At 41.8% G+C, this 27,885-nt stretch overlaps 1 long non-coding RNA gene and 1 pseudogene across 1 annotated transcript in view; both read right to left on the bottom strand.

Moving 5' to 3' along the window:
- Positions 1-20,384, bottom strand: part of LOC148110068 (uncharacterized) — a 97,596-nt gene extending 77,212 nt beyond the window's left edge. The window contains exons 1-2 of the long non-coding RNA XR_015724323.1: positions 20,226-20,384; positions 1,624-1,720 (exon numbers count right to left, since the gene is read on the bottom strand). This is a non-coding gene — a long non-coding RNA (uncharacterized LOC148110068). The remainder of the gene's footprint in view (positions 1-1,623; positions 1,721-20,225) is intronic.
- LOC123800250 (large ribosomal subunit protein uL1-like) lies at positions 13,705-20,100 on the bottom strand (annotated as a pseudogene).
- Positions 20,385-27,885: the final 7,501 nt, after the last annotated feature.

Genomic DNA, 27,885 nt, shown 5'->3' with positions numbered 1-27,885 from the left:
AGAAATGAAAGATGGCTTTAAAATTTGAAAAAAAAAAATCGATCCTCACTGATCTATCAATAATTCACTATATAAACAAACTAAAAACAAAACATAATAAGATAACTCTATAAGATGATCTCATAAATAGAAAAACCATTTAACAAAATTCAGCATTCATTCCTGACATAAACTCTTAGCAAACTAGGAATAGAAGGAATTTCCCTTAACCTGATGAAAGACATTTACAAAAATATACAGTTAACATCATTTTTAATGATCAAAGATGAAATGCTTCCTTCTTAGACTAAGAACAAGACAAGATGACTCAATACTTCTGTTCAACAATGCCCTGGAGGTTCCAGCCAGTGCAATCAGGCAAGAGAAAGAAATAAAAAACACTGAGATTGGAAAGCAGGAAATAAAACTATTTACAAATAGCATAATCTGTAGGAAATCCACTGGAATCTACAAAAAAAGCTACTAGAATGAGTGAGTTTGGCAAGGTAGCAGGATACATGTATAACATAAAAATCAGCAGTATTTTTATATACCAGCAATGGACAATCAGATATTTAAAAATGTAAAAGCAATACTAATTACAATAGCATAAAACATATGAAATACTTAAGGATAAATCTAACACAAATGTACAACATCTGTATACTGAAGACATTACTGAAAGAAAATTTAAAATATACAAATAAATGGACAGATAAACTGTGTTGGTGAGTCTGAAGTCTCAATATAGTACCATCACCATTCTGCCCCGGTTTATAGATTCCATGAATCCCATCCCAAATTCAAGGAGGCTTTTTAAAAGAAACTAACAAGCTGATTCTAAAGTTTGTGTTATAATGCAAAGGACAAAAAATAGCCAACCATCTTCGAAAAAAAATTACAGGACTCATATTACCAATTTCAAGACTTATTATAAATAACAAGACAGAGTGATACACAAACTCAACAAGTAGATCAATGGAACAGAACGGAGAGACCAGAAATAAACTCAGGCATATACTGACAACTTTTCCCAAAATTACATAAGTAATTCAATAGAGAAGTTAAGTCCTTTCAACAAATGATGCTGGAACAACTGCATATCCATAGGCAAAAAGAAAAAAAAAGCAAAGTCTGATATCTCACACTGCATACAAAATTTCACTCAACAGACCTAAATGTTGTTATCTAAAACTTTTTTTTTTAAAGCTTCCAGAAGAAAATGTAGGTAATCTTTGTGACTTTGGATTACACACAGATTTCTTAGATACACCACTAAAAGCATAATTCGTAAAGGAAATAATTTATAAATTGAATATTATCAAAATAACTGCTTTTTGAAAGATATAGTCAAAAGAATGAATAGACAAACTGCATACCGGGAGAAAATATTTGCAAATCATATATCTGATGAAATACTTATTTCCAGAATAAATAAATAATTTTCAAAACTTGATAAGAGGAAAACAAACAACCCAATAAAGAAATGAACAAAATTTTGGACTGACACTTCACCAAGAAAATGTATGGAAATAAACACATACAGAGATACTTAACATCGTTAGGGAAATGCAAATTAAAATCACAATTTGATACCATTATATACTTATTAGAAGGTTAAAGTGGAAAAAAAAATGACGTTACCTAGTGTTGTCAAGGATGGAGAAGAACTGGAACTCTCTTACATTGCTGATAGGAATGTAAAACGGTGGAACCACGTTGGAAACAGTTCGGCACTTTTCTTAAAAAAGTAAACAGACAAACAAAAAAACTTATCATATGATCCAGCCATTTTACTCCTAGATATTTACCATGCAATAAAGAAATACATGTCCATACAGAGATTTTTACACAAATGTTCATGGCAACTTTATTTGTAATAGACAAAATCTGGAAACAATTTTTAATAATCTGGAAACAATATAAATAGCCTTCAACGAGTGAATGGATAAACAGCCTCAGATATATCCATACAGTGGAATTCTACTTGGGATTAAAAGGGATGAACTACTGATATACAACAGAACATGGATAATCTCAAAATAGAAACAGGCAGGGGCACTGGGTGGCTCACTTCGGTTAAGCATCTGACTCTTGATCTCAGCTCGGGTCTTGATCTCACCGTTGTGAGTTCAAGCCCTGCACTGGGCTCCACACGGGGCAAGGAGACTAATTAAAAACACACACACAAAAAGTCAGGCAGAAAGGGTACATACTATTGATTCTATTTATAAAAATTTCTAGAAAATGCAAACTAATTTATAGTGACAGGAAGTAGATCAATGGCTGCCAGAGGAGTGTGAGGAGGAGAGACTGGAGGGAGGAATTAAAAAGAAGAATGAGGAAACTTTTAAGAGTAATGGGAATGTTCACCATCTTGAGTGTTGTGATAGTTTCGTGAGTATACAAAAATGTCAAAATTCACTAAATGGTACAATTTAATTAATAGAGTTTATTGCATGTCAATTAAAACTCTAAAAACCTGCAAAAAAGAAAAAAAAATAAAAGATGCTGTCCCTGACATTGTTGAACCATTCAACCAATGACAGCGGTCTCTCTCCAAATCTTTGAATATGAAAAACATTCTAAAGAATTAAGCCGTGGCAAGCCATTTTTCCATATTTGCAGCTGGAAGCAAAATTTACTGCTACATCAAACCCAAACCTTGGTTGACACATAAAAATTACAGAAAACTAAAGCTTGGAGGGACATTGGGGATTAGCCATGCAAAGCCTTCCCCTCACCCCCCACTGGAAGAGAACCATGCTAGCCTGACTCCCAGCGGCGGCTCTTTCTAGTATGGCATACTGCAATGTGCCATTTCAATTCTTATTGTCTAAATTGTATTTTCTTGAAAAGGCAAAGAGGAAAAAAATGAAGAGTGGAATTTAATGCATACACGTTGAATTAGCCAGAGGAATGGTTGTATGTTTTATAAATGAGACAACAGAGCGTTGAGGTACAGAAGAGAAAGGAGATATTTTCTTAGACTCACACAGCAAACATGAACACCAGTCTCTTGAGGCAAGTCAAGGAAAATGACATCACTTGCCCTAAATAATTCTCAAACGTAGAAGTACTTCCAGGAGTCAACATCTGCCTCTGCTAAGTGCTCCTCTGAGCGTGCATGCGTGCCTGGAATAGCAGCAGACATTTCAATCCTGAAGTTTCCGAGGGTGTTCACATGTTAAAAGTGAAGTGCAAAAATGCAGTCATTCTGTGTTAGTTGACATTTTTTAAATGGCATATCTTTTTTTGTAACTTAACACTAAATTTGTTTTAGATCAGGCTTACTCATGAAGGCCTGAAAGTTTGTTTTAGTCCTTAAATGTTCTCATCTTTGAGCAAAGGCCAAACAATGAAAAGGTAGCAGTAGAAAACCATGCAAAGCCTTCCCCCAAACCCCAATCTTTTTTTTTTTTTTTTAAATATATACAGATGAGGAAAAAGAAACCCAGAAAAGTAGAGAGACTTGCCCAGATCTGCTGGGAGATCCAGGAAGAGAACCACACTGTCTTGACTCCCAGAGTGGGAATGAGATGGAATAAGAAAATGAGTATTTTACCAAGTTGTAGGTAACTGAACACCTTCCCGGCTCCACATGCTATCAATATCCTATGTGTCAAACAAAAGTTGGGAACATGGCTTTCGTCTGTGTGGTTAACTTTATTTTTCTGGGGCACAGCACCAGAGCCCATACCTTACAGACCTTCCCAGCGGAGAAAGGCTGATTTCTACTATTCTTCCTTTACGGGAAGAGTCACTCCAAATCCTGGCGCAAAGGGGATGTGGGAAAGTCTAAGAGACTTGGGGTAAATTACTGAAATGACTGAATTTTGAAACACAGAAATGAACCACAAAGAGATGAAAGGAGTTGAAATCACTCAGCCTCAATAAGTTAAGAGGATAGCTGATCTCCACCCAGTATTATCTTCCAGCCTTCCTGTCCAAATTCTGCTGGAATCTTTTATGACGTTAATTACACCATATGGCAGACACTGATATTTGCCTACCCAATATCCATTCCAGTGTCAGCCCCAAAACAGGATCCGGGTCTTGTTTAGGAGTGACAGCGTGCCCATCAAAACCACTGTTCCACATCCCTTCCAGCCGGTGGTAGCCATGTGACACCCATCTGACCAATGGGACACAAGCTAAGAGTTTCTGGACCGCTTCCCCCCCCCCTCTCCTGCACCCCTTCCTCCACATGCTCTTTTCTGTCACATGGACAGAAAGCCTAGAGGTGCAGCCACCACCTGGAGATAAAGGTAACAAGCATGAGGAAGACGGACCAGGGAGCCAACCGCCTTCCTGAAATCCTCAGTCAGGAAAAATGCTCCTTAGGCATCTCAATCACAACACGCCCAAAAGGGAACTCAGTATCTGCCTTTAGAATTTTCTGTTTTGCTAAATGGCTTCACCGTTGCTATCATCAAAATTTTGGAAGTTACCCTTGAGCCCCCCCGCTTCAGGCCCAACCAAACATTTCCCAACAGGCTCCTCACACTCACTATTTTTCTTATTGTGGTAAAATACACATAACAAAATTTACCACTTTAATGTGTAAATTTGGTGACATTTACTACATTCACAATGTTGTGCAAACATCACCACTATCTCGTTCTAGAATATTATCACCATCCCCAAAGGAAACCCCATGCCCATTGAGCAGTACTTCCTATCCTCCCCTACCCCTGCTTCCTGGCAACCACTGATTTGCTTTCTGTCCCTATGAATTTGTCAAATGAAATCAGAGCGTACGTGGCTTTTGTGTCTCACATCTTTCCCTTCACACAATGTTTTCAAGGGTCATCCATGTTGCATTATGTATCAGTATTCCGTTCCCTTTTATGGCCAAATAATATCCATTGTGTGGACAGATCGCATTTTGTTTATCCCCTCGTCAGCTGAGAGATACCTGGTTTGTTTCTACCTTTTGGCTATTGTGAATGGTGTTGCTATGAACATTGTGCATGTTTTTATTGGAACACCTGTTACGATTTCCTTGGGAGACCTACGGGGGGAATTGCCAGGTCATATGGTAATCCGCATCTAACTTCCCGAGGAAGTGCCCACATTTTTCAACGGTGGCTGGACAATTTTACATTCCCACGAGAAACTGAAGGGTTTCAATTTCTCCACATCTTCACCACACTTGTTATTTTCTGTTTTGTTTTCATCACAGTCATCCTAATGAGTGTGAAGTGGTATCTCACTGTGGTTTTGATTTGTATCTCCCTAATGACTAATGACATTGAACATCTTTTGAAGTGCTTTTTGGACATTTGTATACTTTCCTTGGAGAAATGTGTATTCATGTCCTTGGCCCATTTTTTAATTGGCATGTTTGGTTTACAGCTGCTGAAATAGGGTTCTTTATATCTTAGATATTAGATCCCTGGCAGAATTCTGATTTGTGAGTATTTTCTCCATTCTGTGGGTTGTCCTTTCATTCTCTTGGTAATGCCCTTTGATGCGCAAAAGCTTTTAATTCCGATGAAGTCCAATTTATTTATTTTTCTTTCGTTGCTTATACATTTGGTGTCTTGCATTCACCTTTGAGTCCTTTGTGAATCCATTCACAGAGCCGAATGATATTTTACATATTTACATCAGATGAGCACTCCCCTTCTTAACACCTTCTGTAGTTTTCCACTGCACTGAGGCTAAACCCCAACTCCTCTCTGCGGACTACAAGGCTCTGCATGACTTGGTCCCTGTCTTTCTCCTGAGTCTCGCTTTGCCACATTTTCCCTCCCTTCAGTTTCCTAAGTATACTAGGCTTTTTTTAATCCCAGGACCTTCTAACACACCACTGCTCCTGCCTGGAAGGCTCTCCCTCACCTCTTCAGTTAATTCCAGTTCATCCGTCAGGTTAAGAGTCTCCTTCCCAGGAGCCTTCCTTAACCCTCAGCCCAAACTTGTTATGAGAGGTACAGTTTTGCAAGACAGATGCTAAACAGCCACCACTGGAAATTCAATCATGTAAACACAATGAAAGGCATTCTATTAAAAACAAACACGTGAAACATTACATCCTTATTAGTCTATGACGTTGTACTATCATCCCCGCTCCCGAGGCCATCTGCACCCGGCAGCACGATGTACTGGCCTGCTACCGGGCATCTCATCCCAGCTCTGCCTTTGCTGGCAGGGGCAGCCTGCCATCGGTCATGGGCGAAATATTTACTCAAAGGTTACAAATTAGGGGGTTTTTTGGTGGGAAGAGCAGGGGTGACATTTACCAAGACACCAGCGTCAGATCTCCCTTACATGCTGCCAGGACACTCTAGACTTTTCTGTTTGGTTTTCTTCTCTCTTATAATCTCTTAACTTATTACTTGAAATCGTGCGTTCAATGCCTGTGTTTCTCGTAAGAATAGGAATTCTCTGAGGGAGATGTCAGGGTACGTGACGTCCCCTATTGATCTCTGACCTCCCTGCACCTAGCACATGATACCTACTTAATAATTTTGTTGACAGACTGTCACCAAGACCAAAGAAGCCAACTCCAACCTTTAGATATAGATGAATTAACGGCAGGGACTCATCTAGAATTGTACGAAATGTTCACTCACCAGGCTGTCTTGAGGATTTAAACACTGATGATCATTTAATGATACTCTAAAGTCTACCAGGCTTAAACGTTTCCTTGATGCCCTTTTAATTAAAAGATAACCAGTGATGGCCAAAGGCACTTTTCACCTCAGTGGTCTGTATAGACTCACCAGTCCCCACTGCCCCCCCACCCCATTGGTTTCCAACCCCCACTCCACCTTCACACAGTATTCTTTTTCATGTGTTTTCACCATCTTCTTCCAAGGACATCGGTCACGCTGGATTAAGGGCCCACTCTTCTCCAGTATGACCACCTCTAAACTAATTGCATTTGCAAGACTCTGTTTCCAAATAATGCCACATTCTGATGTACTGGGGGTTAGGTCCTTAACATATCTTTTTTGGAAATGCAATTCAACCCATCACACTCTGCAAGTGGCTCCTGTCATACAGGAACGCCCAGTGCATCACCAGAAGCTGAACCTGGAGGCTCTGCCTCTTTACTTCCTCTACTTCCCGTGAACCTCACAACGACCCCTCCTCCAAAGACAATCTAGTTGTTCGCTTTGTTTGAGGATTTACATCAAACCACCCGTAGGCCCTAACTGTGAGGGATTAGAAGCTGGCCTCTGGGCACAAAGGCACACTTTCCAGCCCTTGGCTGGGACGCCTGGGAGGAGGGAGCCAGTGTCTGTCCCAACTCCCCCTGAGCATTGGAATGTGGAGTCATTTCTCTACTGAAGCAGATTTTATTTCTACACCCCTCTGGGGATGTTTCCCTTTACTAAGCACTGATATAGATTCAGTGATTGTAAGCTAGAAAGATCAGACAAGTTGTCTGAACCAGACCTCCATTTTACAAAGCCACAAGCCCCTGCTGGGGTCATCAGCTTTGAGAGGGTCAGAGCCAGAACCAAGGTGATCTTGCTGGTGCTGGCGCCCTCAGCCCGAGGCCTCGCCAGTGGCTTCGCGGTCAGGTCTGTGGTTGCAGGGACCAGTACCTTCTGCCATCGATTCAAACTTAAAGTGAAAAAGTCAAGACAGGACTACAGACAGTGGCCAAATGTGGACATGCTCTCTGACATCCAGGAAGGAACACGCCTATTGTGACTTCCTCCTGAGAAGACAGTAACTTACGTGGGTTTTATTTCCGGGCTGTTAGAATCGTTATCATTAGTGGCTTTGTTGGGAGAACAATACTCCAGAGTATTCATTATAAGGTTTAACTGTTACTAGCAAAATACAATCATCTTCAAACAGTTCTGAAGGCACTGGATTTAGAACTTTGCAATCCAATTTCATTTTATTTAAAGACTTAAGAAGAATTACACCTTGTGAAGTCTTGTCAGAAAAACCAGTATCCTACGCCAGGCTAGTACTCCCACAACCCTGGGGCCTCTGGGCTCTCACTCTACGTTCCTGGGAAGGGAAATCAATTAAAAGTGACCATCATAGTTATATATCGGTGTTTCTAAAAGGCTCTGGAAAATTTCTGCTTAAATGTGGCTGATTAAACACTTGCTTTTATCTCCAATATCTCCTGAAATCTCACCAAAATGATAGTTAACAAGGGGGGGAAGAGCAATAAATCACAAGTTTTAAGAAAACAGAATCAAGGTAACTAAGACATATGCAAAGAACTAAGTTAGGGGGAGCTGGAAAGAGAAAAATGACTGTTACAAGGTTTATCAGACCAAAGGTCCCAGGACCTGAAACCCGCAGTGGGGGAAGCCAGCAGGAAGAGAGTTAATGTCCCCTGCAGAACCCCACAAAGCCTTGGGAATCTGAAAGCAGGGGTGCAGAGCAGTACTGAGAACTGCAAGATCCCTTGAATATAGGGGACCAGCGAGGCAGCAGAGCCCCTCCCTGACCCAGCATAGCCAGAGGGCTGCCCTTCCCCGACCTGGCAGGAAACTGGAGACATACTGGAGATGGACCAGCGGATGTGGTCTAGGGGACTCCAGCAGGACAGAGACACCACAGTGAAAGTAGATGAAGGTCTGCAGGCAAAATGGAGAGACCCAGACACCATCTGCTTCCCTCTCAGTACACTTGCAGCCAGCCATGTACAACCCATGTGAGAGACTGGAGGATTCCGCCCTGCACACATTGAGCAGCCCCAGACGGATACTGACAAGTGTGCCATGGGGCGGGGGCTCACCTCTCCAGGTGCCTCTCAAACTTGGCTGCACATTGGACTCACCTGGAGAGCTCGGCTCCACTTCCAGAGCTGATGAAATTGCTCAGTACAGGCCAGCATCAGGAATTTTTAAGCTTCCCCAAGTGATTTTAATGTACAGCCAAGCCTGAGAAATGCCACTTGAATGAACCCTACTGGTCCACAGCGTCTTCTAAATGTCTCATTCCTGATCTTTTCAAAGAACCAACTTCCAGTTCTATCGAGATCCTCTATTCTTTGTCCATTTCCTATTTCATTGATTTGCCATCTTATTTCCTTTCTTCTGCTTATTTTGAATTGAATTTGCCTTCTTTTTCTAGTTTCTTAAAGTGGAAACATTAAACACCCGTTTAAGACTTTTCCTTTTTTCTAAAAGTAGCATTTAATGCTATAAATTTCCCTTAAAGCACTGCTGTAGCTGGGTCCCACAAATGTGGATATGCAAGGTTTTCATTCTGATTCTGCTAAAAATATTTCCTAATTCCTCTTGTGATTTCTTCTTTGACATATGAGTTATTGAGAAGTATGCTGCTTAATTTCTAAGAATTTGAGGGTTTTTTTCCTGGCTATCTTTCTGTTACTTTAATTCTATTGTAGAGAGAATATACTTTGTGTAATTTGGATCCTCTTAAATTCATTGAGACTTGTATTATGGCTCAGAATATGTTACACCCTGGTGAATGCTCTATGTCCATCTGAAAAAAATGCATCCTCTGTTGTTGGGTGAATTGTTCTATAGAGTCAATTAGGGAGTGTTATAAAACTGTCTGTATGCTAACTCATTTTTTCTCTGTTTCAACTATTCATTATCAACATCATCTTCAACAATAATTTTAGCTTTGCCTACTTCTCCTTTCAGTTCTAAAAGTTCTTGTTACAAGTACTTTAAGGCTATGTTATTGTGTGCCTATACACTTGGAATTATTATGTCTTCTTGATGATTGTTCCCTTTATCGTTATGAAACATCTCTTTTTAACCCTGGTAATGTTATTTGTTTCAAAAATTACTTTATCTGAATACAATTCAATATAGCCTCTCTCTCGCTTTCTTGCGATTAGTAATTGCACACCATTTCTTTTCCAATCATTTTGCTTTTCATCTATTCGCTTTTACAGTTTAAGTAGGTTTCTTGTATTTGGCGTATAGATGGGTCGTTTTACAAGATTTTATGACTCTTTTGATGGGAGATCACAACAGAATGATGCCTGGATAACCCAAAGGCAGAGCTCTGTTATTTACAGCTCTGAAGGGGAGCAGGCTGCCAGGCAGGGCCATACAGGACTCTGCCCCAGGGGGGGACAGGAAGCCAGAGCTCCAGCGAGCAGTTTGGATATGGTAAGTGGGATAGGGTTAGCTAGGTTTCGTGGGGTCCCTGAAATAATATCAAGGGCTCCAGGGGCATAGAGGCTGTTCCTAGCTGTCTGGTACTGGGCCCTGGTCAATTAATGGCTGGTGCACAGGGGCCTGGTGTGCAGCTGCCCTGACAAAGGAAGTGCTTGGGGTACAGACTCAATCAGCTGCTCCAGAAGGGGAACTCACTGGCTTCCAGCCAAGGTCAAGACTGCACGGAGACAGCAGTTCAAAAAAAAAAAAAAAGTTGTTTTTTGTTTTTTTAATCAAGGTAATAATGTCTACCTTTAATTGGAGGGATTAGATAATTCACATTTAATGTGCTTATTATTATGGACAAGTGTAAGCCTATTGCCATTTGTTTTCTATATTGTTGTTTGTTCTCTTTCCTCTCTTTTCCTGCCTCTTTTTAAATTTAGCATATTTTATGATTCCACTTGATCTCTACCATTGATTAGTTACATTTCTTCGTTCCTTTTCACTTTTTTCCTCACATAGTATAGTTTATATTTTTTGTTGTTCCTTTTCACTTTTAAATATTTGCCCTAGGGTTTCAGTGTATATTTTTAACTTATTACAGCCTTCATCCACATAAAACTAGATCTTAAGGACCTTGTAACAGAGTACCACCATTCCCCGAAAAACACCCATTCTTTGTGCTATTGTGGTCATGAATTCTATTTTATAGATGTTTTAAACCCAGTAATACATTTTAATTTTTAAAAATTTAAACAATTAAAAAAATATTTTTTTATAGTAGGCTCCATGCCGAAGCCCAAACTCACAACCCTGAGATTAAGACCTGACTGAGATCAAGAGTTGGACGCTTAACCGCCTGAGCCACCCAGCCGCTCCTTTAAAATTTTTTAAAGAAGGAAAAAGTTTCTTCTATAATTATCTACATATTTACAATTTCCAGCATTTTTCATTTTTTGTGTAAATCCAAATTTCCACTTGGTATCAATTTGCTTTTGCTGTAAGTCTTTCCTTTAATGTTTTTGTGTGTGTGTGTGCGTGTGTGTGTGTAATTCAGGTCTGCTGGCAGTTAATTCTCCCAGGTTGTTTGAAAAAGCCTCTATTTTGCCTTCATTTTAAAAAGATATTTCTGATAGATGTAACCTTCTAAACTGACCTTTTTTAAATCTTTCAGTGCTTTCAAAATGTCACTTCAGTGTCTTGTGGACTGAACTTTCTCATGAGAAGTCTGCTTTAATTTTCAACTTTGTTATGTGCGTAATTTGTTTTTTCTCTTCTAGCTGCTTTGAAGGTTATTTCCTCATTATTGATTTTTGGTAACCTGATTGTGATTTTCTATACGGTTCTTCTACTTGGATTTCATTGAGATTCTTAGATCAGGGTGCTTAGAGTCTTAATCAGATTTTGGACCAGATTTCTCCGCACCGCCTGTTCCCATCGCATGTATGTTCTATAGCTAACGTCGTCCCCCACTTCACTGAGGCTCTGTTCGAGGATGTCTGTCCATCTTTCAGGTCAGGGAGCTTCTACTGTGCCACATCCTTAAGCTCACTGATCTTTTTCCTCTGCACTAGTTAATCCCACCCAGTATATAGTTCATTTCAGGTATTTTTCACCTCTAAAAAACTCCATTTGATTTTTTTAATCTTTCATTTCTCTTCTCATCACATCCGTGTTTTCTCTCACATCCTTGAGCACATGAAGCACATTTAGAACAGCTGTCTTCACATACAAATGGCTAACAGACACATGAAAAAATGTTCAAAATCATTAGCCATCAAGGAAATTCAAATCAAAACCACACTGAGATACCACCTTACGCCAGTTAGAATGGCAAAAATAGACAAGGCAAGAAACAACAATTGTTGGAGAGGATGTGGAGAAAGGGGATCCCTCCTACATTGTTGGTGGGAATGCAAGTTGGTACAGCCACTCTGGAAAACAGTGTGGAGGTCCCTTAAAAAGTTAAAAATTGAGCTACCCTATGACCCAGCCATTGCACTACTGGGTATTTACCCCAAAGATACAGACGTAGTGAAGAGAAGGGCCATATGCACCCCAATGTTCATAGCAGCAATGTCCACAATAGCTAAATTGTGGAAGGAGCCGAGATGCCCTTCAACAGATGACTGGATTAAGAAGTTGTGGTCCATATATACAATGGAATATTACTCAGCTATCAGAAAGAACGAGTTCTCAACATTTGCTACAACATGGACAGCACTGGAGGAGATAATGCTAAGTGAAATAAGTCAAGCAGAGAAAGACAACTATCATATGATTTCTCTCATCTATGGAACATAAGAACTAGGATGATCGGTAGGGGAAGAGAGGGATAAAGAAAGGGGGGGTAATCAGAAGGGGGAATGAAACATGAGAGACTATGGACTATGAGAAACAAACTGAGGACTTCAGAGGGGAGGGGGGTGGGGGAATGGGATAGACCGGTGATGGGTAGTAAGGAGGGCACGTATTGCATGGTGCACTGGGTGTTATACACAACTAATGAATCATCGAGCCTTACATCGGAAACCGGGCATGTACTGTATGGTGACTAACATAATATAATAAAAAATCATTTAAAAAAAAAAAAAAAAAAAAGAACATCTGTCTTCATGTCCTTGCTACTAACGTCATCTTCTCCATCATTTCCTAGTTTGTTTTTATTTTTTTTTAATTTTTTAATTTTTTTAAAGATTTTATTTATTTATGTGACAGAGAGACAGCCAGCGAGAGAGGGAGCACAGCAGGGGAGTGGGAGAGGAAGAAGCAGGCTCCCAGCGGAGGAGCCCGATGTGGGACTCGATCCCGGAACGCCGGGATCACGCCCTGAGCCGAAGGCAGACGCTTAACGACTGCGCTACCCAGGCGCCCCTCCTAGTTTGTTTTTAATGACTAATTTTTCTTCTTGTTATGGGTCCCATTCTCCTGCTTCCTCATACGGCTAGTGATTTTTGACTGGATGCCAAACATGGTGAATTTGTTATCACTAAACACTAGACTTATACTCCTTTAAAGAATATCAAACTTTTTTGGCAGGCAGTTTAAGTTACTTGTGGATTAGTTTGATCCACTTGAAGCGCGGCTTTTCAGCTCTTTGAAGGGAGTTGTAGAGTCCTCATTAGCCTAAAGTCAGTTTAGCCCCACTTTTAAGGCATGGCCTTGCTGGGGTCTCTACTGAATGCTGGGTATTCAAGGAGAGCTCTCCACCCTGACTAGTGGGAACTTAAATGGTTTTGAGGCCTATGTGAGATCCAAAATTTGTTTATGTCATGGCTCCCTGTCAATTATTCCTTTCTTAGAAGTTGCTGTCCAGACTAATGGAAGCACCGGAGGCATAAACAGTGTTCAGCCTCAATCTCAAGACCCTTTGCGGATTTCTGGAGGTCTGGGTAACTCCTGCCTTTTAAGTACTCTGCCCTGGAAAGTTTAGCCACCTGGATCTCTCTCAACTCCAATCTCTATTTAGATTTCTCCTGTACCATGGTCTGGGCATTTCCTCCAGGCAGAAAGCCTAGGTGGTAGTAAGGCTCACTTCATTTTTCCCGTTTTCTCAGTTTTGTGCTGCCTGTTGTCCAAGCCTGCAGATTGTGTGTATATATATATAAAATTTCCAGTTTTCTAGTTGTTTATGGTGGGAAGGTACTTCTAGATCGTCTTATCAATGGGAGCACAAATAATACCCCACTTTTTTTTTTTTGGTAGCACTAGGGTTTATTAAGCTGCCCTTCATGCAGACGCCGGGCTTGCCCGTGGTGCTCTTGATGTATAAAGCTCAGATGTTCTGCCAGTCCCTCTTGAGCAATGACGCCAGGAAACTTGACAGCCAATTGGACGTTGTACACAAGCTCTTCCTCTGTCGTCTTCATGGGCCCAACAGCCACCGCCAGACACAACACCTTTTCATCTGGAATTCGATTCTGGACTTTACTGCATCCACTTTGGCCACCATGTTCTCATTGTGGGTTAGCAAGGAGGGGAACTTGGCAGCCTTCCTGAGGCCTGGGCTCAGGATTCATGGGATCTGCTTGATCAGAGATTCTGAAGCAAAAAAAAAAAAAAGGCATCGTACGTCTTGGCTAGCTTCTTGACTCATGTTTTATTTTTGTTGAGTTCCTTCAGTGCCTCAGTGTCCATGGGGGGAATATCCACAGCCTTGGCCTCATCACAGTGCTGCTGGTCCCCCCAAAACACACACAGGGAATTTGGGGCAGGGACTGGACTTAGCCTGCTGGTGCCCAAGAAGGGTTTGTCCTTCTGAGGGTCTTAATTCCTCAAGCTGACGTGCAGCTCCACCATCTGCCAAAGCTTCAGTGCTCAAGCTGGTTCCCATGCAGGACTTCCCAGCCGCCTCCCACAGGGTGTCTGGGGAGACCGCCGCTCACGGCGCTGCACCTCAGTGACCGGAAAAGCGAGTCGGTGCTCCAGTCTTACGTTTGAATTTCCAGCACTGCATTACCAGATCGAGGGAACCCCTGGTATGAAACACAGACACGAAAACAAAAGGGGAAAAAGGACCAAAAAACCCCCGGATGATGCAGAGAGTGACGTTTTTAAAAAAATTATAACGAAAACCCTAAAAGGGACCTGAGAAGATACTGCATCACTGAATCACAGAGTATTCTGAAATCACAGACAGCGTGAATTTTTTTTTTTTAGATGCAGGGGATAAGAAAGTTTTTGATATTAAAAATATGCTAGAAGAAAGAAAAATTCTGCATAAAGTATCAAAGGTACAACTGAGGAAATTTTTCAGACAATTGAACAAAAAGACAAGAAGACAGAAAATACCAGAAAGGAGACAAAACCACCACAGGATTGATGAAGAGAGACCAAATTTTCAACTCAATGTATCTTTAGGAAAAGAACATAGGAAAAAAATGGAGGACAGGAAATTATGGGAAAAGGAAAGCAAACTTCCCAAAGAGGAATGTGAAAGTCTAGATTGAAAAGGGCCACTGACGGCTCAGCTCAACGGGGGAAAGAAAGATCCTCACCAGGTAAACCATGACCAAATCTCAGGATACCTGAACAAACGAGAGGCTCTCAAAAGCACACGAAAGGTCAGGGATTAGAAAGGCACAGTGACACAGGAAATGAGAGGACAAGAGGCTAGTGCCCTCAACTTCTAAGAGGACATGATTGCCATCTGGAGATTCATACCCTGACGAACTATCAAGTGAAGTTAAGGGTCTAATAGAAATATTTTCAAACACACACGGCAACAAAAATTTGATCCTTCATTCATTCTTATGAAGCAGCAGAAGGATGTGCCCCACCAATCACAATGACAACCCACGGCAGGACACAGGGTCTGGAAAATGAGGCGTCTCAAACAAGAGATTGTGAGAACCCCCTGGAAAATGCCAGGAGGGGGGACTCCAGGGTGACAGCTGGGCAGCCAGCTCAGAGGACAGTCAGTGGAGGCCGGAGGGGGACTATGGTGAGGGGATGTTCAGAGGAGGGGACAAGGGGACCTGATCATTTACTTGACATGACTTATTGTGAAGAGTTTTCATGCAGCATGCTGTTCAGAATAATTTAGAATAATGAAGGCAGATATGAAAAACCGAAAAGATTTGAACATGGTTGCTCTGGGTTGTGGAAAGTGGAGACCAGGAGGGCCTTGGGGAGTGACGGTCATTTTTTTGTTTTAACCCTGTACTTTTGTTTGCTTTTTAAAACTCTTCATTTATTACTTTTATAGATAAAAAGAATAATAAAAGGGTAAGAGGCCTAGATTTAAAGTACAGGGTAGATGCGGCCATCATAACCAGCTAGACCCCTGGAAAACTGGAGTTCCCGGGGTGAATTCATAAGGGACCATACAAGAGGACCCATTTAGGGAGAAATGTAACTGTGAGGGCTGATTGGAAATTCATGTTAGCAAGTCTGCACATTCTTTCCTTAATAGAGAAACAGATTCAAGAAGTCTAATTACATTCAGAAGTTTGCTTGATAAAGAGGAAATCAAAGTGAAGGGAGTTATATAGTCCTCAGAAATATTTCTTTCTTTTTTTTTTTTAAGATTTTTAAAATTTATTTGTCAGAGAGAGAGAGAGAGCACAAGCAGGGGGAGCGGCAGGCAGAGAGAGAAGCAGGCTCCGCACTGAGCAGGGAGCTGGATTTGGGACTCCATCCCACCTGAGCCGAAGGCAGACATTTAACCAACTGAGCCACCCAGGCGTCCCTAGTCCTCAGAAATATTTCAGTGAGACCACGATCAATATGGCCTGGTGAGTCGCCTGCTCCTTTAAGAGCTATCAGAGATCAGCAAACTTTCTCTGTCAAGGTCTAGATAGTCAATGTTTCCACTTCGCAGGCTGTCTCTGTCTTAACTGGTCACCTCACCTGTTACAGCTGGTTATACGTTTTATCTGACCTGGTGTTAGCATGTTTTGCTTTTTCATCCAATTCCTGTTTTTATTTCTGTTCCAAGAAAAATAACAGAATTTGCACCAAAGGACTTTCTAGAATAAGTTGGATCATGGCTAAGATGCCAGGGAGAGTCTATTCATTTTGGTTTGTCATTAGGATTTGATTGCATAAAAGGAGGTTTCATGAGATTGTCACTAACATGCAAGGACAATTTCAGGTTCATTCTGTGAACTTACAGGTGCTCTTTAAAGAAGCACAGACGTTTTCTTACAGCATGGCTACCTGACCAGCTCTGCCTTTTGTGTTTGTTTACACCGTGGTTAAAAACCACAGCAATTACTCAAATGCAGAGAACTGAAACAGCAAGAATTAATGTTTGACTCTTGGAAATTGAACACTTTGCTTTTCCACTTGCTTGCAGTCTACCTTATTTAATCTGCTGAGAGCAAAAAGGCAAAATAAACAATGTTTTCCAAGAGCTGTGTCAGTTCAGAGGACAAACAGCAATTGTAGATTCAGTCACAGAAAGCTCAGAATTTCAGTCATTGAGCACCTACTTACTGGACATTTACTGTGTGCCTGGTGCACATACAAAACAGAGCGCCGAACGACACACCATGGTCCCCGTCCTCATGGAACTTAAGTCTAGTGAGGGAGACACAGGTTTAGAAAAGAAAAATACTACATATATAATTATCAATTATAATAAGTGTCCTAAAGGAAAAGTAAAGAGAGGAGGATGTAATTTAGACGGTGGCATCTTTAGAGAGATGTTCTTTGACCTGGGGCTTCCAAGTTATCAACAGGGAGTTCCAGTTATCTACAACTGCATGACAAACCACCCCACACCGAGTGGCAGAGAAGACCATTTTGTGCTCAAAAATTCTAGTCGTCAGGATTTCAAACAGGACATGGTGGCAACAGCTTATTTCTGCTCCACATTTAGGGTCTTAGCTGGGAAAATGAGACTGTCTGGGAGTGATTCAAATAGCCAGGGGCTGGACTCTTCCCTGGGCATCCTCACACACATGGCTGGTGCTGTCTTGAGCTGAACATTGGCTTCAAAGACATATGCCCATGTTCTAGTGTCACTACCTGTGAATAGGATGTCATCTGGAGAATGGGTCTTTGTAGATGTGATCAAGTCAGGGATCTTGAGATGAGATCATTCTGGACTGAGTGGGCTCTTTATAAAGCCAATAACCGTGTCCTCATAAGAGAAAGCAGAGGGCAAGTTGAGAGAAGGAGAAACACAGGGGAGAAGGGAGTGTGAAGAAGGAGGCAGAGACTGGAGGGATGGGTCTACAACCCAGGAGTGCCAAGTATAGGTGACTACCTCCAGAATCTTGGAGGGAAGAATGGGTCAGATTGTCCCCCAGAGACTCCAGAAGGGGGCAACGCCCACTGACAGTTGGATGTCAGACTTTTGGTAGATTTCAGAACTGCCAGAGAGTGAATTTCTGTTAGCACAAGCCACCAAATCTGTGGTTACATACTATGCAGCCACAGGAAACTAATACAGGTGCCTATAGTGGGATGACTCAAGGACCCAGTAGCTCCATGTTGCCTCAGCTTCTCGTGGTGTGGTGGTGAGGTTCAGAGACAGAGCTTCCCCAAGCAAGCATCCCAGGAGCATAACCTTCCAGAGACCAGGGCAGAGGCTTTTCTTGCCTGGCCTAGGAAGTCACACTAACATCACTTCCATCATACGTTACAAGCTCACCCAGATTCAAGGAGAGGGGATATAGGGCTCCATCTCTCTATTGGAGAATCTGCGACCATCTTCTAAAACTGCCTCAAGGAGTTGACCATTTGTAGCCGGGAGTAGAGCGGTCCAGATCTGCACTGTCCTTTCTGGCAGCAGCTGGTCCCAGGGGGCTATTTAAATGGGAACTAGCCACATGGCAAGTACTCAGAGCTGCGTGTGGCTAGGGGCTACCATGCTGGAGAACACAGACGGAGAACACACCCAGCATTGCGGGACGTTGTGTTGGACGTGCTGCCCTGGATGGGACGGACGTAACAGTATGGGCCAAGTCTCTGAGTTAGAACATAAATGGACTTAGACGCGGAATAGAAAAAAACCCTGGCTTTACATATACTATATGCTAATTAACTAAATTTAAATAAAATTAAAAAAATAAAGAAACAATGAATATACACTCCACAATAAAATATTTGTCCTTCCTGAAAAGAGAGAAAGAGAGAAAGAGAAGGAGAGAGAGAAAGGAAAGAAGGAAAGAAGGAAAGAAGGAAAGAAGGAAGGAAGGAAGGAAGGAAGGAAGGAAAGTTGGCTTTAAGGTCAGGTTCTTTAGCTGTTTTCTGCTGTTGTGTTCCTAGCATCTAGGACATAATAGGTCCTCACAATTTTTTTGTGGATCGAAAGGATGTATACATATGGAAGGCTTAAGTATAACATGTGCCAAGCTAGAGAAAAATGACCTCAGATGAGATTGGAGGAGTGGACCAAGGTCAGATTACACAGGGCCTTTTTTTTCTTAAGGAGTTTACATTTTATTTTAAGTAAAATAGAACTCGCATAATATGTTGTTTCATATTTTGCATATTTATGAGAGGCCTAAAAAGAAATAAATTTATTGTGGCTATTTGGTTTATTTGTTAGTAAAAAAGGCAGAAGACAGAAATCTAGAAATAAAAGTTTGACCAAATTAGGAATCTATTTATCTCTATATGAATGTAGGCTGCCATGGCAACTCCAGAACCATGAGGAACCCAGGCCCTCGGTTGAGGCTTCTACCTTATTGTCCAAGATGTCTACTTTGGTCCAGCTTTTTAATCCTCTTTCTAGACAGGAGAAAGAGAAAAGGGGAGAAGGAGAGCTGCTGGCCCTCATATCCAGGATGATGATCTCACTTCCTCTAGGTCCCTTTTTTTTTTTTTTAAGATTTCATTCATTTATTTGAGAGAATGAGAGAGAGAAAGAGAGAGAGAGAGACAGAGCATGAGCAAGGGGAGGGGCAGAGGGAGAACCAGATTCCCTGCTGAGCCTGACACCGGGTTTGATATCAGGACCCTGAGATCATGATCTGAGCCAAACGAAGGAAGATGCTTAACTGACTGAGCCACCCAGGTGTCCCTAACCTCTAGATTCTTAACTTTATATGCAAAAACCCTTCCTCCAAATAAGGTCATATTCAGAGTTATGGGGTGGAGGTCTTGGACATCTGCTCAATTTAAGGACACTTCTCAGAGAGTTGCACATAAATCTTCCACTATATCCCTTTGGCCAGTTCTTGATCAGATGACCACATCTACCTTGCAAGGGAGGCTAGGACATATAAACTTCATTCAGGGAAATACGTCCTCAGCTAGGAAGGAGAGTTCTCTTACTACAGAAGAAGCTGAGACAAGACAGGAGCGGCAGCAGCTGTTTGTCTCTGGCAGAGCGGAATGCACAGGTGTTTCCACTAGACCACAAGCTCCTGGACAAGGAGCAAGTCTCATTCATTCCCAACCCCCAGCACAAAGTACGCTGCTTAACAGGCAGTAACTCATCAGTGATTGTGTGCTGAATTGCATGCTTCTCAATTTCAAGGTTCTTAAATTCCAACCTCTTTTTCAGAAAGATTTATTTCTTAGAAGCCACATTCCCTGCACCCCCTGCCCCGCCCCCACTCTGGCCCCTACTTGCGGAAGCATGTGGGGACTTTTCTCCCATCTTTACCCTGAGAATCTGCTGGGGCTCCTGGAGATAAACACAAGTGCAGGGTTCCCCTAGAATTCCTCCCGGAACTCTGCACTCTCCAACTCTCCCCACTGAGCCTCCAGCAATGTGCCACTTACAGTTGAAGTGTTTCCTCTGGTACTGGCTCTGGCTGTGGACTTGTGCCCTGGGAGGGTGGTGATGCTTTGTGTTCGCGTGTCTCTCCAAGGTTCAGGGTGACAGTTCGCCCAGTGACGTCCGTGCTCTGAGGGATCCAAAAAAAGTTGTTCATTTTCCGTTTGTTCAGCTTTCTTCTTACTGAGATGGTTTGGAAGAGGGTGGATTGGTAGGGGAACAACGAGAAAGAAAAGGTGAGGGACAGGGAGGACAGGCAGGAAGCACAGGGTATAAGGACACTCACGAGCCAGGAGCTCCGCCTTCCCGCAGTCACCCCACGTCTTTCACCGGCCAGCTGTGCCCTCAACTGGCCCCCCAATCCCTGCTGCCGCTGCCACACCGCCGTTTTCAACTCTGGTTATTAGAATCCCCTGGGGAGCTATTATAGCGCCCTGCACCTAGGTCTCCCCTAATCAGAAACACTTTAGGGGCTTCTAATGTGTCATTGGTGCTGAGGACCCGTGATCTGGGGCCTTGCTCCTCAGGGGACGGTCCACAGACAAGCAGCGTTGGCATGGATCGGGAGCTGGACAGAGAGGCAGCGTCTCACGCCCGACCCCAGACCTACCCAATCGGAATCTGCGTTTTAATAAGATCCAGGTGATTTCTATGCACATTAAACTTCGAGGAGCTCTGACAAGATGACCCTCCTGTAACCCCAGCCATGGCTGAACTCATGAAGCAGCCCGCTCCCTGCGACGAGCTACGTCAGCCGGCGTCCTGCCGAGCACGTGGTGTCCGTGACGTCCGACGCGGCGCGGCCCACACAGACCGCTCGCCCGCTGTCATTCCCCAAGCGTAATGTGTTTGAAATAGAATTCGATCTTCCAACAGGGAATGGGCTTGGGCTCTTTAGTCTGAAACCCTGATAATAAGAGTTCATTAACTTCAGCGTCCACAAGAGTAAAAAACACTCTGAATTAACTGAACAGGTTATAATTGAAGAATTGGGGTTAACTTGCAGGCTAGGGTTGGAAGTAGGTGTGAGAGACTTCAGTGGAAAAGCAGATTGAAGCATGAAGCCAAGAGAATGGCACTGAGAGTAAGAAAGCCAGGGGAGGAAGACGGAAGGTCAAGTCAGCTCAGGGGGGAGGGGGAGCCCTGCAGGGAGGGCTGGTGGCCTCCAACAGAGCCCCAGCAGAGGAAAGGCAACAGCGGCCCCAAATACCCACTCCCCCCAAGCCCCACGGAGGCGTTCCTCAACTCTGGCTTCCTATTCTGTAAGCTCTGGTTGCCTCCTTCCCTACAAGATCTCAGTACCTTGTGGAAGAAAATCACCGTGGGCATGTGTCTCGCACTTTGCTGCTCACCAGGACCGGTGCATGAAGTGCAGTAGTGGGAAGGGGCTAAGGGCTTGGCCTGGAGCCACAGAGCGTCAGTTCCAAACTCTGCTCTGCCACTTACTCGCTGGGGACGTTGGATAAGTCAGCTGACTTCCCGGGGGTTCTTCATCACCTATACAATAAGGATGGTATGGGCAACCACTCATAATGGTAAATGCAAAAGGAAAGACTACTGTGCTTGGCACAGTGATACACACATGCACACGCATACATATGGTACATTCTTTAATATATTTTTAATCTATACATTTATGTGTATTTAATATATTTAATATATATTAAATAATATCCTAGAAGGAACTGAAACCTGATTCTTCTGGCTTTTTTTGTAGGAAGATTGTTCACCATTCCATGTCACCTGTCTAGGTTCCTTCGAGAGTGCTAAATGAGAGTAATAACATAAAAAGTTATTTTAGTTTATTATTATTTTTAAAAGATGTATTAATTTATTTGAGAGAGAGAGAGAGAGAGAGAGAGAGTGTGTGTGTGTGTGTGTGTGTGTGTGTGTGTGTGAGTGGGGGGAGGAGCAGAGGGAGAGAGAAAGAATCCTCAAGCCAACTCCATGCTGAGTGTGGAGCCCATGAGCATCTCAATCCCAAGACCCCAAGATCATGAGCGGAGCTGAAATCCAGTCAGCTGCTTGACTGAGCCACCCAGGCGCCCCTAAAAAAGTTATTTTAAACAAATTAATGTGCAGACCTTATTTGGATCCTGATTTAAACAAATGGTGGCTACAAAGATATATGTGACACAACTGGGAAAGTTTGAAAATGGACTCATTGTTACATATTAAGGAATTGTTAATTTTGTTAGGCGTGGTTATGTTAAAAAAAAAAAGAGTCCTTACCACTTAAATTCATCTTAAAGTATTAGGTAAGATCATCTAATATTGCCCACATTTGACTGGTTTTGACCTATAAAAACAGCAGTTGCATATGGGCTCAAATATGGACAAAAGAGGCATGTGTCTGGCACTTTCCTGCTCACCAGGACCTGAGCGAAAAGTATAGGTAGACTGCAGGGGCTAAGTGAAGTAATATGATGTCTGGGATTTTCTTTTAAAATATTCCTGGGGAAAACAGGGTGGAGAGAGAGACAGATGAAACAAGACTGTCAAAATGTTAGTAAATGTGAGGCTGGGTATCATGTGATTTATCATGCCATTCTCTTTACCTTTATGTTTGTTTGAAATTTTCCAAAATAAAATTATTTTAAAGTTTTGTTTGATGGTATTTGACGGTATATTTTAGTATTTTATGACTACAACTAAAAGAAAATCCAATCTTGCTTAAACAAACCAAAGGAGGGCTTTAGTTGGGCTGAGAAGAGGGCAGAGGAGCTGGTCTCGAGAAAGACTGGATTCATTTCCTTAAATACCTTGAGGACCTTTCTGTCCTCTAGTCCTTCTCGGTTCCTTTTGGCACATTGACTTCATTGGCTGCTACAACCTTGTCCAGGTGTGGTGGGGTACAGGGCTGCCTGTGGCTAGTAGGCCCGTATCCTTGCGTTTGGGAGGTGAGAGTGAAGCAAGAGGTTCTCTCTCTTTCTCTCTCTTTTTTTTTTCTTTTTTAAAAATGGGCCAGCCTCTTTGCTTTCTTTCCAGGAACAAGCAGTTATCCCCCGGCAGGAATTTTGAAAGTCCCAGGAACCCTGATTAGCCTAATTTAGGTCGTGTGACCACTCCATAGACCAATCACTGTGTTGTGGTGGTGAGGGCCTGTGCCTACCCCCTCCGTAGCCAGGAGGAGTGTTTTCTGAAGACTTGGGAGGCAGAAGGGCTCAGCAGACCCAAGCGACAGCCACCCTTCTAAGGCCTCTGGTTGTTTGTACCAGCTATTAGATTATAAGCCATCTTTGCTTACAGATTATGTCTTTTTCCTTCCTGCTTGCTTAATTGACTTTCCCCCCAGCTTTTATGTTAAAGTTGATAGAGCTGGCTATGAAGTTTATTGCAAAAAAAATCAGCAGTTTCGATTTCTTCCCCCATTTCCCTTCTTCAGTGGCAGCTAGTTTCAACTCTCTGAACTGGTTCTTTCGGTTTTATTTCCACTTAGCGAAATGGATTTTTATATTGATTTTTCAGTTTTAGGCATAATCTGTTGATTCCTACCATGGGAGATAATATCTCTCTCTCTCTCTCTCACACACACCCCCCCCCACACACACACCCCTATATTCTCCACCCCACATATTCATCCTTTCTATTCCTCCCAAATTCACAATAAATTCTATCAGTATCATGTTGACTAGATCAGGATTTAAAACTCACATGTTAAATATTAAGTGATTAACATTATAGGATTATTACCATGTCAACAGTATTTCCAACTCAGCCATCGCCACACGACCTTTTGCTCTCCTTTGGGCTCATCATTTTTTCCCCACAGGCATTCAGTCCCTAATTCTCCAATGGTCTAATTCACCTCTAAACAAATACATTCAGATTTATGAGGCATTCTATATCTTCATCCTTCTGAAGAAATATCTGAAGCTTGTTGACCTACTCCAATGTGAACTGGATTCCACTCCCCTTCCTTCCATGTTGGACTCCCTACTTCCTGTGGAGGTGGCCTTCCCAACAAACATTGGTGAAACTACCTGTAAAACTGCATCAATAATTATCCTGAATAAAAAAGAATTATTAGCCATTAAGAGTAAATTGAATCATGGACAAGAATTACTGTAATGAAACTTACCTGTTCCGTGTTGTTGCTTAAAACAATGGAAGATGTAGGAGGGGCGCCTGGGTGGCTCAGTCCTTAAGCGTCTGCCTTTGGCTCAGGGCGTGATCCCGATGTTCTGGGATCGAGCCCCACATCAGGCTCCTCCACTGGGAGCCTGCTTCTTCCTCTCCCACTCCCCCTGCTTGTGTTCCCTCTCTCGCTGGCTGTCTCTCTCTGTGTCAAATAAATAAACAAAATCTTAAAAAAAAAAAAAAAACAATGGAAGATGTAGAGCTAGTTTCCCTTAGGTAGATACATTTTGCTGAGTTTTCTAGGTCCTTTTTTTTTTTTTTTGAACATCCACCCATGGTTGAAGTAGAAACTTAGAAACATTTAAAGATGACGTATAACTCTGTATCTATTTTGCATTGGCATTCCTGTAGCAGCTTGAAACAGTGAGGTTAGAATGATATGGCTCTCTGTTTCAATATTTAAAAATTTTTTAGGACTATCACATTGAAATGCTCCTGAAAAATTCCATTTGGGTATTCTGTCTCACCAGCATACATCTTGAAGAGAATTAACACCCAGGTCTGAATTTGAGACTTCACCACAGTAACTTCAGGTTAACCACAGCTCCAAAACTCATTTGTTTCTTATTACATTTCATAAAATGATTCCAAATAAGGCAGCAAAGTGGTTGACAATAATTGTAGGAGGACCTATAGTTAGGGAACTATATCAGCTTTAGTTCTTATTAAAATATATATAGATAACCACCTCTTCAACAATGTAGAGAGAGCCTATAAGGCAGCGTATATATAAACTATTTCTGAACTTCTGATCACAGCTTTTAGGATCTGGAATTGTACTTATTGTAGTATTTGGTGCTTTCTAAATGCTAACTTGGCCAAATGTTTCCAATGTAAAGAAATAACTTCAGGAAAGTCATCCTTATAGTGGTTCTCAAAGTGTCGTCTGGAACACCAACAGCAAATTCCCCTCTCCCTCCAGCACTCCACTTAATGAAAAAGTGAACAGGGGAGAGGGGAAGTAATTTGTGTTTTAACAAGCCCTCTAAGTGATTCTGCTGCAGACTTAAGTTTGAAAACCATTGTGCTAGGAAAACACTGTATCATGTTCCACTGTTAGTAACAGATAACCTAGGTAACAATAGCTTAAAGTATTTATCAGTTTTTTTTCACCCCTAAAAGAAGCCGAGGTAAGTGGTCTTGGATGATTCAAATGTCATATTTTACTCTTTCCTTGCCATAAAACTTGTATCCCCATAGTTTTAAAATGGCAGCTTAAATTCCACCTACTATAAACACATTCTAGATGGTAGGAAAAAGCAAGGGAGGCAGAGGGAAAGTGAGCCAAGTAAGCCATCTTTTAAAAGTATTCTCAGATGCCCCACCCAATGACTTCTGCTTTTTCTTATTTGCGATCCCTAGTTAAAAGGGAGGCTGGGAAATAACAGTTGGTCACATTATTGCTCAGAATAAAAATACTCAGAAGCCAGGGAGAATGGTACTAGAAGAAACCAGCCTTTAGAGCCTTCCTGGAATAGAGTTAAACATCAAAAGTAAGGCTTTCAGAACATTATTCTGATTGAGCACGTCATTAACCATACATTAAAACACCTTCTTTGATCTGCTAGAGGAATGGCTGCATCCTTGTGTAAGACAAAGGTTTTTGCTCACTGTGAGAATCAGAAAAGTCGTTTATCAAAGTAAATATATACAGTTTCTTTCACATAGGTTGAAGTTGTGTTTGATATACACCAACCAAATGTCCTATGCAATTCTTTGACAAGGCAATATGTCAAAAAATATGTAACATATGAAAAGCAATCAGCAAAAAAAAAAAAAAATCCATTCTCTTCAGAATTGTAATTCCTTTTTCAGAAAGTAATTCAAGGAAAGAAGAAGCTATATGTATAAAGCTGTTCACAGCACTGTTACATAGGACAGCAAAGAAAAAAAAGTTGAATATTTTACAATCCTAATGTCCTATAACTAAGGAAAGGCTGAGTGAATTATGGTATGACCATTAGATAACCATAAAGATCATGCAGGAACATGGGAAAGTGATTGCAAATATGTTGGTGGTGGGCTGAGAGACAAAAAATGTATATGTATGTGGATAAGTTTAGAAGAGCATTCAGAGTGGAGAAGGGAACCCTCTTACACTGTTGGTGGGAATGCAAGCTGGTGCAGCCACTCTGGAAAACAGTATGGAGGGTCTTCAAAAATTGAAAATAGAGCTAGCCTATGGCCCAGTAATTGCACTAATGGGTATTTACCCCAAAGATACAAATGTAGTGATCCGAAGGAGCACTTGCACCCCAATGTTTATAGCAGCAATGTTCACAAGCCAAACTATGGAAAGAGCCCAGATGTCCATGGACAGATGAATGGATCAAGAAGAGGTGGTATATACATACAATGGAATATTATGCAGCCATCAAAAATATGAAATCTTGCCATTTGCAACGGCATAGATGGACTAGAAGGTATTATGCTAAGCGAAGTAAGTCAATCAGAGAAAGACAATTATAGGATTTCACTCATATGTGGAATTTAAGAAACAAAACAGAGGAGCATGGGGGAAGGAAGGGAAAAATAAAACAAGATAAAGTCAGAGAGAGAGACAAACTATAAGAGACTCCTAGCTATAGGAAACAAACTGAGGGTTGCTGGAGGGGAGAAGGGTGGGGGGCATGGGGTGACTGGGTGATGGGCATGAAGGAGGGCACATGATGTAATGAGCCCTGGGTATTATATAAGACTGATGGATCACTGACCTCTACCTCTGAAACTAATAATACACTATATGTTAATTAATTGAATTTAAATAAAATTTTTTAAAAAGAAGAGGATTCAGAGAACTATAATGGTTTTATCAGGTTGTTAGAATTACGAATATAAATGATTTCTGTTTACATTTCCTTTATTCTCTAAGAAACAATGGCAACGATGACAACAAAAAAAGTAAAATAAATTCACCCAAGTCGCTGACCATATTTTTTCCTCAGATTCTCTTCTGGGGGTTTGTCTTCTCCATGGCTCAATCCCAGGTGCTCCCAGGAAGGACTCTGCTGCTCTATGTGAAGCCCACACCTGAGGCCAGGCGAACAGTCCGCACACCCATGTGTGTTGATACACTGATCATTTGTCTTTGAAGCAAAGCTCAAGCTGTTTGTTATGCATCTTCCCAGGAAGATTTTTCCAGTAGTGGGAATAAATTTGCAATCATCTGCTCTCTCTTGCCAGAGTTTCCCTATAATCAGTTTCATGAAATGAGAAGCCAGTTGTCTTAGTTCGTATGTAGATTTGTAGATCCCAAAGGGAATAAAAAATGTATTGAACTGATTACCTAGGAATCAAGCCTCTGGGTCTTCAGTATGATGCTGAATATCCCCCACCCCCAACCACTACCGAAAAAGCCCAAATCCTTCCATGAGATTACTGTGGATTTGCATGGTTGTCCAGTTTGGCAAGAGCGAGAATTAACCATAGGTTAAGAGTAGACGTTAATTTTTATTATGTCGAAGATTCCCAAAATGGCCTTACTCCTTGAGGTGGATTGTGATTTGTGAGTGTGACATGCATATT

Source organism: Ursus americanus, chromosome 5 (genome assembly GCF_024610735.1).
Source record: "Ursus americanus isolate L20-20 chromosome 5, mUrsAme1.1.p, whole genome shotgun sequence".
NCBI classification, from domain to species: domain Eukaryota; kingdom Metazoa; phylum Chordata; class Mammalia; order Carnivora; family Ursidae; genus Ursus; species Ursus americanus.
The sequence above is the reverse complement of the archived record's forward strand: the minus strand, read 5'-3'. Positions and strand labels throughout refer to the sequence as shown.